Source organism: Perna viridis, chromosome 7 (assembly GCF_037379345.1).
Source record: "Perna viridis isolate PV_CMFRI_1.1 ecotype Kerala chromosome 7, ASM3737934v1, whole genome shotgun sequence".
Classification (NCBI taxonomy): Eukaryota; Metazoa; Mollusca; class Bivalvia; order Mytilida; family Mytilidae; genus Perna; species Perna viridis.
The window spans coordinates 7634943-7647724 of NC_142451.1; positions in this window are offsets into that span (position 1 = coordinate 7634943).

A 12782-nucleotide genomic window follows, 5' to 3' on the forward strand; every position below is an offset into this window, starting at 1 on the left:
TAAATGTGTTTCTATACTGCTACATTTTATCATGCATCTACTGTCAATACAATGTACATTTTGAAATACAGAAAATTCAAAAATTTCAACCATACTTAGAAACTTACCATTTTGTAATAATTTATATTATATTTTAAAACAAATATTTATTAATTATATTTCATTATTATTATACATGTATTTATACCGGACAACATTTTCACTGATGTTTGGTTTTTTTTTGTTAACCAAAAGCATCTTGAGTAAAATATCAACTATTGAACACAATAACATTGATAAATGTTGTCGAATGAAAATCAAAAACTGCATATACAACAGTTTTAAAATTGACATAAACAGCCACTTCAATTTGAACCACCTTGTTCATCCCTGATTTCCCATGCTCAATGTCAACGCCTCTCTATTCCAAACAAAAAGCTGCGATTTCTACTTCATTCTCATTGCGTTTGCTTCATTTTATTAAGGCATAAACAACTATTGTTTTAAAATGTTTTATTAACTGTGTATTGATTTAAAAATATTAAATATTTTTTTGATAAATACAGGTATAAACACGGCTAAAATAGAACCCTATCCACTTTTGTTGAGATCCCATACCTTATATCTTCCAATTTCATTTCCAATTCTCTATTCAACGAATATGATATATATTTCATGTATAAGTGTTATTTTGTAAAATGACTTTTGACATCAGTTAATTTGGGCGATAGTTTAGGTGGTCATTTTCTTTTTCTTTCATTATGGAACCAATCAATGCATCAGTCAATCAAGCATATTATTTTGCTTTTATATCACGATGAAATATTTGAAAAGATCGGTATTATGTATTACGTAATCAAGACTTGATTGAATACAGACAAATTTGTTCGAGACATGTTTAGTCTTCCTGATAAATGACGTTATTTCAAAAGAACGGTCTATTTTTATATAAAATAGCAAAAGTCAATTACATTGCATACATTCAAAGTTCAACATAATCTTAAAATATATCAAATGAGCCAAATGTTAACTATATATACGGTATATCTTCATTATATATGTCCAAGTCCAAGTTCGTGAGACCCCTAAAACAAGCACTGACAATTTAGAAGTTAGCACACGTCAGAGATGAGGGTAACAACAAGATTACCGAACACTTATCCACTCCATCAATATGTCAGGTCCAAAATCAATTTGACAAAATAGATATTACATCACCGGTGTAGCTTGTACCGCATTAGTCCTGACTTGGTACAAGCATTTCAAACGGAATGGAGGGTTAAATGTAGGTTTTACAGCGCAAAAATCCCTCTCCCATTCCGGCGTGAATATATCGATGGTATTTGCATGCTATTGTGTCATAATCGCTAAATCAGTTATATCAATGCAATGAATAATTTACAAACTGCAATCATTACTCATTGTTTTAGAAGAAATTATGTATTTTTCAACCAAGCTCTGATATCTGAAAAAAAAAAGAATTTGGTAAAAGACCTTTTAAGATCCATTTTCTCATATCCCTGATTCAGGAGTCTGTAAGACAAATATCTATGGAATTCAAGGAATCAGAGTAGTTAGTACTTGCTCTAATGAAGCGAAATATAAACAATATATGCAAGAATACACCAATTATCAACTTTTCATATGAGAAGTTTCATAGATTGTTTCAGATTCGAATTGTCAAAGGACGTATTATCATAAATATTCGACCCCATTAATATAAAGACTTCTTCTGTGATATAATTGTCAAGAATTGATCTTGCCTGAAGCATTAGGTGTTGTATATCTTTCTAAAATTCTACAGTCGTCATGTTGACAATATATGGTAATTCTAAAATGAGGTATAAACAAATCACCGTAGTGATTATTGTCAGTTGTTGACAGAAATAAAGCATTGCAAAATTAATTGAAAGATTGAGTAAAACAATTATGTAATGTCGTTACAATTAATTTGTTTTTAACGGGATTAATATCAAATATTACATTATTTATAAGACATCATTTACAATTACTTTTCTGGTCATGAGATGTAATTTTACAATTGTCCATTCCAGAGATGAGTAGAAATGTGCGTCGTAAATCAAACATTGATGAGTGGCAAGACTTTATCCAAGTTTTAATCCTCTAAGTTGTCTGTTGTTATTTTACGCAAATAATTGTCACATTCCAGGTCATATAATTCTTTGCATGAATTTGAGCCTTTGTCATGAAAAAAAAACATCTTCATTTTTTTGTATGAATAGTAACTATTAATTATATTATATATATTATAATTTATTGACTAACGTTCGAATATTAGCCTAAATATGATAAAAAAAACCCCTTCCAAAACAACACATAATACCGAATTGTGCCCAAACGTGAATTTGCCGTCCAATATGGTCATTAGGGCATATTAGACTAGTTAGTCAATAAAGGTATAATTGCTTAAAGTCTTCTATATTGGCTGATTTATTAGTCTGAAGCTATCCATATTGGACTGAAGCGTAGCCGAAGTCCAATATTGCTTATAGAGGAAAATAACTAACCGATAACCTTATGCAATAATACTATAATATTCATATTATATCATATTTAAGTAGCACTCCAGCTAAGGATCATGCAAAATGTGATTCATGGATAAAAAGCCTACATATTTTTATTTTTGATATTTTGTTTGAAATGTCACATCTGGTTTTTTTATATAACCCGTGCTCTTAGGAGATAAAAATTATATAGAATGCACTGTAGATTTCAAAATTAAGGAAGATAACTCTGTAAATGGCGCTCAAATACAATGGAATCTACTGGATTTTCAATGTGGATTATCTCCTAAGAGCAGGCATATCTGAATGAATAATTACACATTTCATAGTATAGACCCATAAAACAACTTAATTACAAAACTAAAAATATGTAGCCTTTTTTGGGGTATATCGCATTTTTCAGATTTAGCATGATTCTAACAAAGACAGCTATTTAAATTTTGAGACTCCTCGTTAATGTAATCCCACATCATGTTAATGGTATACGCAACATCAAATTGCCATGCCATCGGAATGGTAAGGTATGAAATTGAAACTGAGTATGAGGCAAGCACTAAATCTAAACCTTTGAAAATCTATAGAGTTAAAAGTATTTATGTTAGATATTACTAACACAATAAAATCGACGAATTGTAACATTACAAACTAAAAAAAAAATGATAATGCATTCTTCCTATTTAAGATCTAATGTGACAATTAAAGATATGTTTTCATTGCACTTGCATTTTCTATAACGGGAAATGCTAAAATGCCAAAACATTATCTTTGGTATGATTAAAACGCGGGCATGAAACAGTCCGTGTCTAGGAACAAAAACAAAATAAATGGCAATATCAGACTTAGAAGACTTTGATGAAACAAAATTTCTTCGTATTGCTTTAGTTTGTTTGTGTGACGTTTTGTTTCCCTTATTTCAGTTTATATATGAAATATATTACACTCCGTTCGCTTCATCGTGTTTTTGGATCGTTAGGTAAGATTTGATGTAGTGCAATACAAAAAGTGATTACGCTTTTACGCAAGGTTGCAATTAGGAGGCGAATATCTGTATTATTTAGGGTAGTTGATAAACCCGTCGAACTTTGTTTGAAAGAATATGCTTAAAGACTATATCTCTATTTCGTAAAACTGTGTGAGCAACACTAATTTAAAAAAAAAAACGCACGTTATTATTTTTATTGTATCAAATTTGTGTAACGGTGAAAAAAATAAATATATTTTTTTTATAAAATTAGTGAAGTTGATTTGTAGAAATAGATAAAAGTTTTTCTATGGGGGAATCTGCTGCGTTCATTAAACTGCACATTACAAAATAAAACCAAAACAAAAACCAGCAAATCGGACCTGTTATGAAATATAAATATCGTCGGATGATGCTTCGAGAATATCCTATTTAGCAATGGAAAATTAACAAAAGGGAAATCAAAATCGTCTCTTTTGTCATAAATTTCCTTTCAAGGCTGCCATTTTCCAGTTTAATGTATAAATTGGCAAAGAATGTACGAGTAAAGGAGAACTATACGACAAACGTGATAACTTTTCATTCAGTATTGTCAACGTTCCTTCCATTTGCAGGAAAATCCCTTCAGTACCAGCGCATGAAGTTTTCATATCACAATTCATACATTATGCCAGAGCCTGTCGTAACTACAAAGACTCTTTAGTATCGCGCTAAACTTCTTATAATTAGGCTTCTGGAACAGGGTTGTGCTACTACAAAATTGAAGTCATCACTACGGAAGTTTTATGGTCGTCACTATGAACTCGTGGATCGTTACGGTATATCCATCTGCACCAAGAAAACTGATTTGTTCAACGTGCCATAGTTTTTTTTCTTCTTTCGTCTAACCTGGACTTGACTTTTCATGAGCGACGCTTACCCTACCGGTGCACCTGTTCCATACTCCCAGTTTTTAGTGGAGTCCGTGTTGCTCAATTACTTTTGTTATTTTGTATGTATGTTGACTTGATCAAGGTTCTTTTGGATAGATTTCTTTAACATAGTTTTCGAACTTAGGATTATTTACAGCAAAAATCAGAATATCAAAGTATTACTGGATTCATGTCACAGATTATGTTTTGAAAGATCTTTAGTGTTAAACCTTGAACTGTGATTCGTTACAGTATAGGAATCCATTGGAATGCCAATTACCTGTCTGTATTGAGTATTACGAAATCGAACATAAATATTGTCAGTTAAAAAATGATTTCAATACATTGACCATGTCTCAATATCTCCAGTAAATGTATTTATTACCCATAAAATCACTGACAAAAGCAATGTATTCATCGTAAGAAATGAATTTAAAGTCATATTTATAAAAAAAAAATCTTTTAATGAAATATGACAACTTTTCCCTAATAAAGTTATTAGGGGGCAGTATTGTAAACAGGGTAGATAAGTCATAATCATACGGATAATTTAACTTTCAACTATTTCTATCATACTTGTTTTTTGTATTGAAATATAGGCAGGCTTAGTTGTTCGTTTGTTTCATTTTAGAAGCAAGTATTGAAACAGATATACATTCTTCGAAACAACTATTGTTAAGAATCATGACATTAAACAATTATTTCGATGTTTTAATTCACATTACAGATAATGGCATGCAGTTTGTTCCCTTGTCATTGTGCGTTTTCCTGGAAATAGAATCGTAATATAGAAATTATCGAAAATCTTTCTTTTCTTGTAAAACTTGAAGGCAACAGAACATGACGTCAGACTCCATACAAATTTATTGTTTTGTAAATAGCGTTATTTGTTTGTTTTTACTTCCTGTATAGGTTATAGACCTTTAAGTAGGCTGATATCTCCATAAGAGTCCTTGTTAATCTAAGATATTTTAAGAAAAGTGCAGGTGATTAATGGTTAAAGCTGGTTAGATTGTTTATTTGTGGATAGGTACGACATTTTATTAGATTTTCTTGTAATTAAAATGGTTTTTATACAATATATTATGCAATGTAGGGTATGTAATAGAATTTGTGTTAGTGAAACGAAATAGTAAAAGTAGTATCTTGTAAAAAGTTGAAATAGATAATTACCAAAAAAAAAAAGGATGAAGCAAAAGGAAAAATGGCTATTGTTTTAGGGAAAAAAATAAGATCTAAATATATGTCTTATTTTATATCATACCGATCCAATATCCGATTTAGGGAGAAGATATTCAAATGTATTGTTGATAACCGTACATGGTAATGCAATGCTATCTTCACAATGTTTTCAGACATAAATTATATCTAAAAGTGTATTAGACAATTCATGCACCATACTTTCACCAAACTCGTAGCCTTCTTTTATGTTTATGCACAAAATCTCAACTGTAAAATCCAGAGAAAACATGACAAATGATTACATAGCTTGTTTTAATCACTGTTCATATCATTCAAAAGTCATTAGCAGAAAACCTTTGTTTGCGAAAAATAAGAATTAAAACAGAAATATAATAAATAGATTTAAAGAGTAATCAAGGGAACCACGGTTATAGCGGTAATCAAAAGAATGTAATCCAGGAACAAAGACCCGACATGGAAAACAGACATACACAACAAAGAACAAAAAGTAACTAAAATCATACATACAAAGTAACAAAAGCAAATGAGCAACTCGGACTCCAATAAAAAACTGGGAGCATGGACCAGGTGCACCGGTAGGGTAATCGTCCTCTGCTTTTATAGAAACACCCACAGAGTTGCTCATAAAAAGTCAAGTCCGGGGTAGACAAACGAGGAAAAGAAAACTATGGCCCGTTGAATAATTCAGTTTTCATGGTGCAGATGGATACACCATAACGATCCATGAGTTCATGATGACGACCATAAAACTTCTGTAGTGATGACTTCAATCTTTTAGCAACATAACCCTGTTTCAGAAGCCTATTTGTTAGAGTTCTAGGGCGATACAAAAAGTCTGCGTAGTTTTGGCAAGCTCTGCCATCACGTTAAAAACTGAGATATGGCTAGATTACCTTGACCAGTGCTCGATAATACATTTGAGTTGCAGTGATATATAGATATATAGTTTACATACATGCAATCGTTATAGGTCCAGAAATAACTCCAAAAACCTATACTTAGCAAGTACTAATTTTCAGTTCTTGCTAAATTAAGTGGAATTTTTTTACTTTATTTCACTACCTGATTTATATTCTACCTAAAAAAAAACGTATTTCTCCTTATGTGTTAGTGTTTTCCTTTTTTATCATGTTCAAGCATGAAAGTTCAAAAAGGAAAATGAGTCGACAGTGTGTAGTGAGGTTCTGTGGCGGAAGATAATTTCGATATTTCCACATAGGCTCAGGACAATTTTACTCTTTGAACTATAGTTGAAAGTGCTTAGCCACATGTATATAGCCACCCTTTCTTCCATTTTCCACAAATGCAAGTCATTACTTCAATTTGTTTACAGTTAAAACAGTCAGGTAGATGCTATTACTATTATTATGCTATTCTTTTTTCCGAAATTTTCAACTTTTCATATATGAATAACACATCTCTTCAATATATTGCTCACTCATCAGCAAAATGAATTTTGAAAATGTTGTCAATGTAAATGAAAAATTACATATAATAATTTTATGTTAATCTTCTAAAGATAAACCTTTAACACCTTTCTTGACGAGCACTGGTTAAGTGATGCTCAGATAATTTTAACATATTCAGTTGTTGTAAACAAATTCGCCTGCTGATGACGTAACACGCTTTCAAAATCATCTTCTTCTTATTAAGATTGATGGAACTATTGTCTACTTTAACTTAACGAAATGCAAGCAAAGACATTGAAAACATCATTATTAATGTAAAAATAAACATTACGACAATTCATCGAGAACTTCTAAACGACTATACATGTAGCAAAAGTATGTAACCCGGGCCTCCTTGCATGATCATAACGTATTCACGTATAATACATTAGTGAAATTTAATAACACTTTGAATGTTTCGTATCCTGCATTTATTCATGTTATATATGAAACCTTCAAACGTGTTTCCGATTGCGACATATTTCAATTGTATCATTCTGATCAAAGGTTTCCATCGTAAATTAGTATGCAAAATGAAATGTTGATTAATTGAGAGACAATAATGTTGAATCCGAATAAAGGTAAATGAGTTATTATCTTTGGAAAAGTAACAATGAAAATCAATATTGTATAAATATTCTGAAATTGAAAATCAGAGAATAAACAAATATTGAAAACTGAAAATATTAAGTAAGCACTAAATAACAATGGGAATTAAATTCAAAACGACAATTGAAGACTGGTCTAGGGTCTGATTGTTCTCATTGAGATTTCCACTTATTTGACGGAACTTAACTCAACGACATTCGCCTTAACAGAGCATTATGCAACATACCGTGAAGTATGGGAAAAGTTATTTGTGATTAGTGCAGATGAAAATCTTGGAATAATTCATATCTATTTCACAGTTCATATCTTTATTTGAGATCAAAAATATTAACACAACATTTTGAATCTCATATTCTGTGCAGTTACTCCGATGAGCAGATAAATGCGACAGCAAAGACAGCCTAAACATTACAGAAAAGGAGACTGCATCGGAGATAAGACGGGCTGTTCATAGCTTGTTTTTGTCCTAATTATGCATAAAGTTAGCAAACTCTTCCAATAAAAATGAGTTTTCCAAATTCATGACCCCCTCAAAGCTACGCTACTGCTACAAGTGCTTATATGTCTTTTCAAAAATAATTCGAAATTCTTGTTTTCAAACCTTGATCTTTCTGAATAATAAGTGTCCTCAAAAGAGTAATTAAATAAAAACATTGAACTTAATTTAAGCACGCTAATCTCGTTTTGAATACTACTACTTAAGTGTACAATTAATTCATGAGTATTATATGTGAATATGCATATCCATAAGGATTATTGAGTTTAAACACACCACGTATGGGGTAATACATTCAGGCGCGGATCGGACAAAAGGACGGACATGCCGGGCGACCGCCCCATTCCCTTAAAAATTTAATCCTAACCTGAAATGCTGGATCCCTCCTCGCCTTTAATAATATTCTAAAGATGATTTAAGTAATGGAGTGTTTAGGGCAGTTATATACACCCTCCCTCCAAAACGAACAATAAAAATCAAAGCATAATGCAGCAAAGTTGCGCTGTAATAATATTCGGTGTAATATAACAAGCATTGATTGCAGTTGAAGGTGGTATACATTTACTAGATCACCATACTCAGATCTTGTCTCGGGCGATATTCTTCCTTCGTGTTGTGATTTAGTATCAAAGCAGTCATTCGCCAAAATTACTCTATGTAGATATACATATCTACAAAACATCACGAAATTTCTCTGTCATAAGCACCAATTTTCAACGTTTTCAAATTGTACAATGCATCTTGAGCGGGACTGATTGTAACATGCTTAAATCCACGAATTATAGACAGATCACGGTAAACGAGATATGAACTACATGTTTGTGTCATAAGTTCAGATACGCGATAGTCAATGGTTATTAAACATCAGTAACTGAAACAGAAGTTGATTTTCAATACCATAAATATGGTTCCTTACATTGCCTTTATAACGTTTAAATGATGCATTGCTTGTGCAAATATTTTACAATGAAATAACAAATTTCATTTTAAAAATACATAAATTATATTGTTTATTCCTGTTATATTATAAAACATAGGAAAATAAATAAAGTTAAGGAATAATGGGCTATAATTTACATTTAAAAGTTCCCCCCTACCATAATCCCAACGATACGTATTTATTCGTACATCAAACAAATGGTACGTATGATATTTTAACGCAATTTACAGTCCGACAAACAAAAGGCAATACATTTATTTCGATTATAATTAAATATCGTTTGGCTAGATCCTTCAATCTCAGTTTCCGCTATATAGATGACGTATTATCTTTAAACAATCCTAATTTCGGGGATTTGATACATCGTATCTACCCAAAAGAACTTGAGATAAAAGATACTACAGACATTGTGAAGTCAACCTCATATCTTGACCTACACTTAGAAATCAATGGTAGAGGAAAACTATTGACCAAACGTGATGACTTATCATTCAGAATTGTCAACTTTCCTTTCATCTGTGGCAACATCACTTCGGCTCCTGTGTATGGAGTGCCGAAACCACGCAGTCTTTTTGTATTGCGCTAGAACTCTTAACAAATAGGCTTTGGAACAGGGTTATGTTGCTAAAAGATTGAAATCACCACTACAGAAGTTTTATGGTCGTCATCATGAACTGAAAACTGATTTATTCAACGGGTCATAGTTTTCCTTTCCTCGTTTGTCTTCCCCGGACTTGACTTTTTATGAGCAACTCGGTGGGTGTATCTAGAAAAGCAGAGGACGATTACCCTACTGGTGCACCTGGTTCATGCTCCCAGTTTTTAGTGGAGTCCGAGTTGCTCATTTACTTTTGTTACTTTGTATGTATGATTTTAGTTACTTTATGTTCTTTGTTGTGTATGTTTGTTTTCCATGTCGGGTCTTTGTCCCTGGATTACATTCTTTTGATTACTGCTATAACCTTGATTCCTTTGATTACTCTTTCAACGAAATCGAAATGAGTTAAACCTGAGTTTATTAAACCAAAGCCTAAAACAACATTGTTTTTTGTCTGCAAAACATATTACATTCAATATTTATTATCAGAGGTAGACGTAAAAAATAACAGCAGTGATAAAACCTATACTGCCTCTACATCCATAAAAGGACAAGCAGTGGATAACCATTAATCTGCTATCCTCTTTTGGTCTCTATACCAAAGTCGATTATTGTGATTTACCATCTATGTACTGGATTCCTAAACTCCACAATAATTCATACAAATAAAGTTACATAGCTGGATCTGCAAAATGTACCACTAAACCTCTTTTAAAACTTTAAACTTCTTTAATACTCACATATGTCAGAGAGGGTCTCCAGTCTTACCATAACACTTGTTACTCACGTACAGGTACCATTTCAATGTGGATCCTGAAAAATTCGAAAATCTTTTGGTGACCCACAATTCAAGATTATTATCACAATATAAAAGCATTAAAACATATGATTTTTCATCACTGTATACTTCTATTCCCCAAACTCAGTTAAAATCCCGACTCAAAAACATTATACATCGTTGTTTCTCCGAAAAAGATTGTATACCTAGATACAAATATATAGTTCTTGGTAGAGATTCCTCATATTTGTAAAAATAGTTCAACAATATTCTACCAAATATACAGAAGATATTTTCAAAATACTGGAATTTTTTATTTACAACATACTTGTCCATTGTGGTGGACGCCTTTTTTAACAACGGTCGGCATTCCAATGGGAACATATTGTGCTCCTCTACTTGCTGACCTATTATTCACTGTTATGAGGCTGACTTTATAGAAGCTCTGATTCGAAAGAAAGAACATCGTTTAGTAAGATCCTTTAATCTCAGCTTCCGCTTTTTAGATGACGTAATATCTTTAAACAATCCTAGCTTCGGGGATTTGATACATCGCATCTACCCCGGAAAGCTTGAGATAAAGGATACTACAGGCACTGTAAAGTCAGCCTCATATCTTGACCTACACTTAGGGATCGATCATAAAGGAAAACTATTGACAAAACTTAAGACATCTGTGATGACTTTACATTCAGACATGTCACTTTTCCTTTTATCTGCGGCAACATCCCTGCGTATAGAGTTGTCAAATCACAACTCATACGTTATGCCAGTGCTTGCCGTAACTACGATGACTTTTTGTTTCGCGCTAGAACTCTAACAAATAGACTTCTTACAATTAGGCTTCTGGAACATGGTTATGTTGCTCCAATGCTAGTCATCACTGCAGAAGTTTTATGGTCGTCATCATTACGATGTAGTCATTTGCACCATGAACACTGATTTGTTCAACGTGTCATAATTTTCCTTTCCTCTTTCGTCTAACCCGACTTGACTTTTTATGAGCAACTCGATGGGTGTTTCTAGAAATGCAGAGGACTTTTACCCTACCGATGCACCTGGTCTAGCTCCAAGTTTTTAGTGGAGTCCGAGTTGCTCATTTACTTTTTTACTTTGTATGTATTATTTTCATGTTCTTTGTTGTGTTTGTCTGTTGTCCATGTCTGGTCTTTCTCCCTGGATAACATTCTTTTGATTTTCGCTAGAATCTTGTATCCATTGTTACTCTTTGACTTTCTAGTCATTGCAGTCATTTCAGATAAAAAAACAGTGAATCCTATTGGTATGTCTGTTCGTTTGTCAATTTATCGGAAATCTTCAATACACTTAAAATCTCTAGCCAATTGCTTATATCAAGTCGGTTTTTACATAACATTAAAAGGTATGGACAAAACTAAACGGACTCTTACAAAGCTTAAGAAAATAGAAAAGTCAAGAATTGTTAATAAAACAGTACCTCACAATACAAATTTTGATTGACAAAGTAAAGTAAGTGAAGCGAGTACGTTGCAGAATGTAGTCATAGTAAGAAATGATACAAGACCTTTTGTCCTTTTTTTCTTTATATTGTTAAAATGTACCTTGTATCTATGTATTGTTTGCAGCTTGTTTTGTTGTTGTTCACTGCTTGGATAGACCTCAATGGACACTTTATCACCGTTATAGATGGGGTGTTCAGTGTGGTACATTATTTTTAATCATATTAACTTTTTATGAAGAAAGAATTAACAATACCGGAGGTGTCAATGAGAAACCATAGGACAAAACACTACAGTAAACAACAAAGAATAATAGGATATTTAAATGGAATGAATGAATAACCAAAATGATATCACGGGTGCCCAAGAATGCCTAGATTTAATGGGTGTACGGAACTTGTTTCCCGCACGAGTTAAAGCATCGTGTGTTTAAGCACGAGTGGTCATATTTTGGTTATTTACGATAACAAACTGATCATCCTGTTTATCTTATAAATTTTATTTAAAATTTATCGATAATTTCAACATTATTTTAAATTATGTGATTGATCGATTGATATCAAAGTTGTGACGTTTTAGCGGGAGAAAGTCCGAGAGTGAAGTTACCGAAATTATTTCACTGCATGAATTATCGAAACTTATTACAATGGGAACATTCAATAAAACTCCGCTATTATGTAACAAATTACGAATTAACGCTATTATGCTACAAATTGTAAATGGTTCAATGAATCAATATACACAAAAAGCATCTCTGGTGACACGTTTCTCTGTGCAAAAGAGTCATACGTCTAAGGAAATACGATACCATATGTCAGACACACGACAAAATGTTGATAAATAGTTCCGATGCACC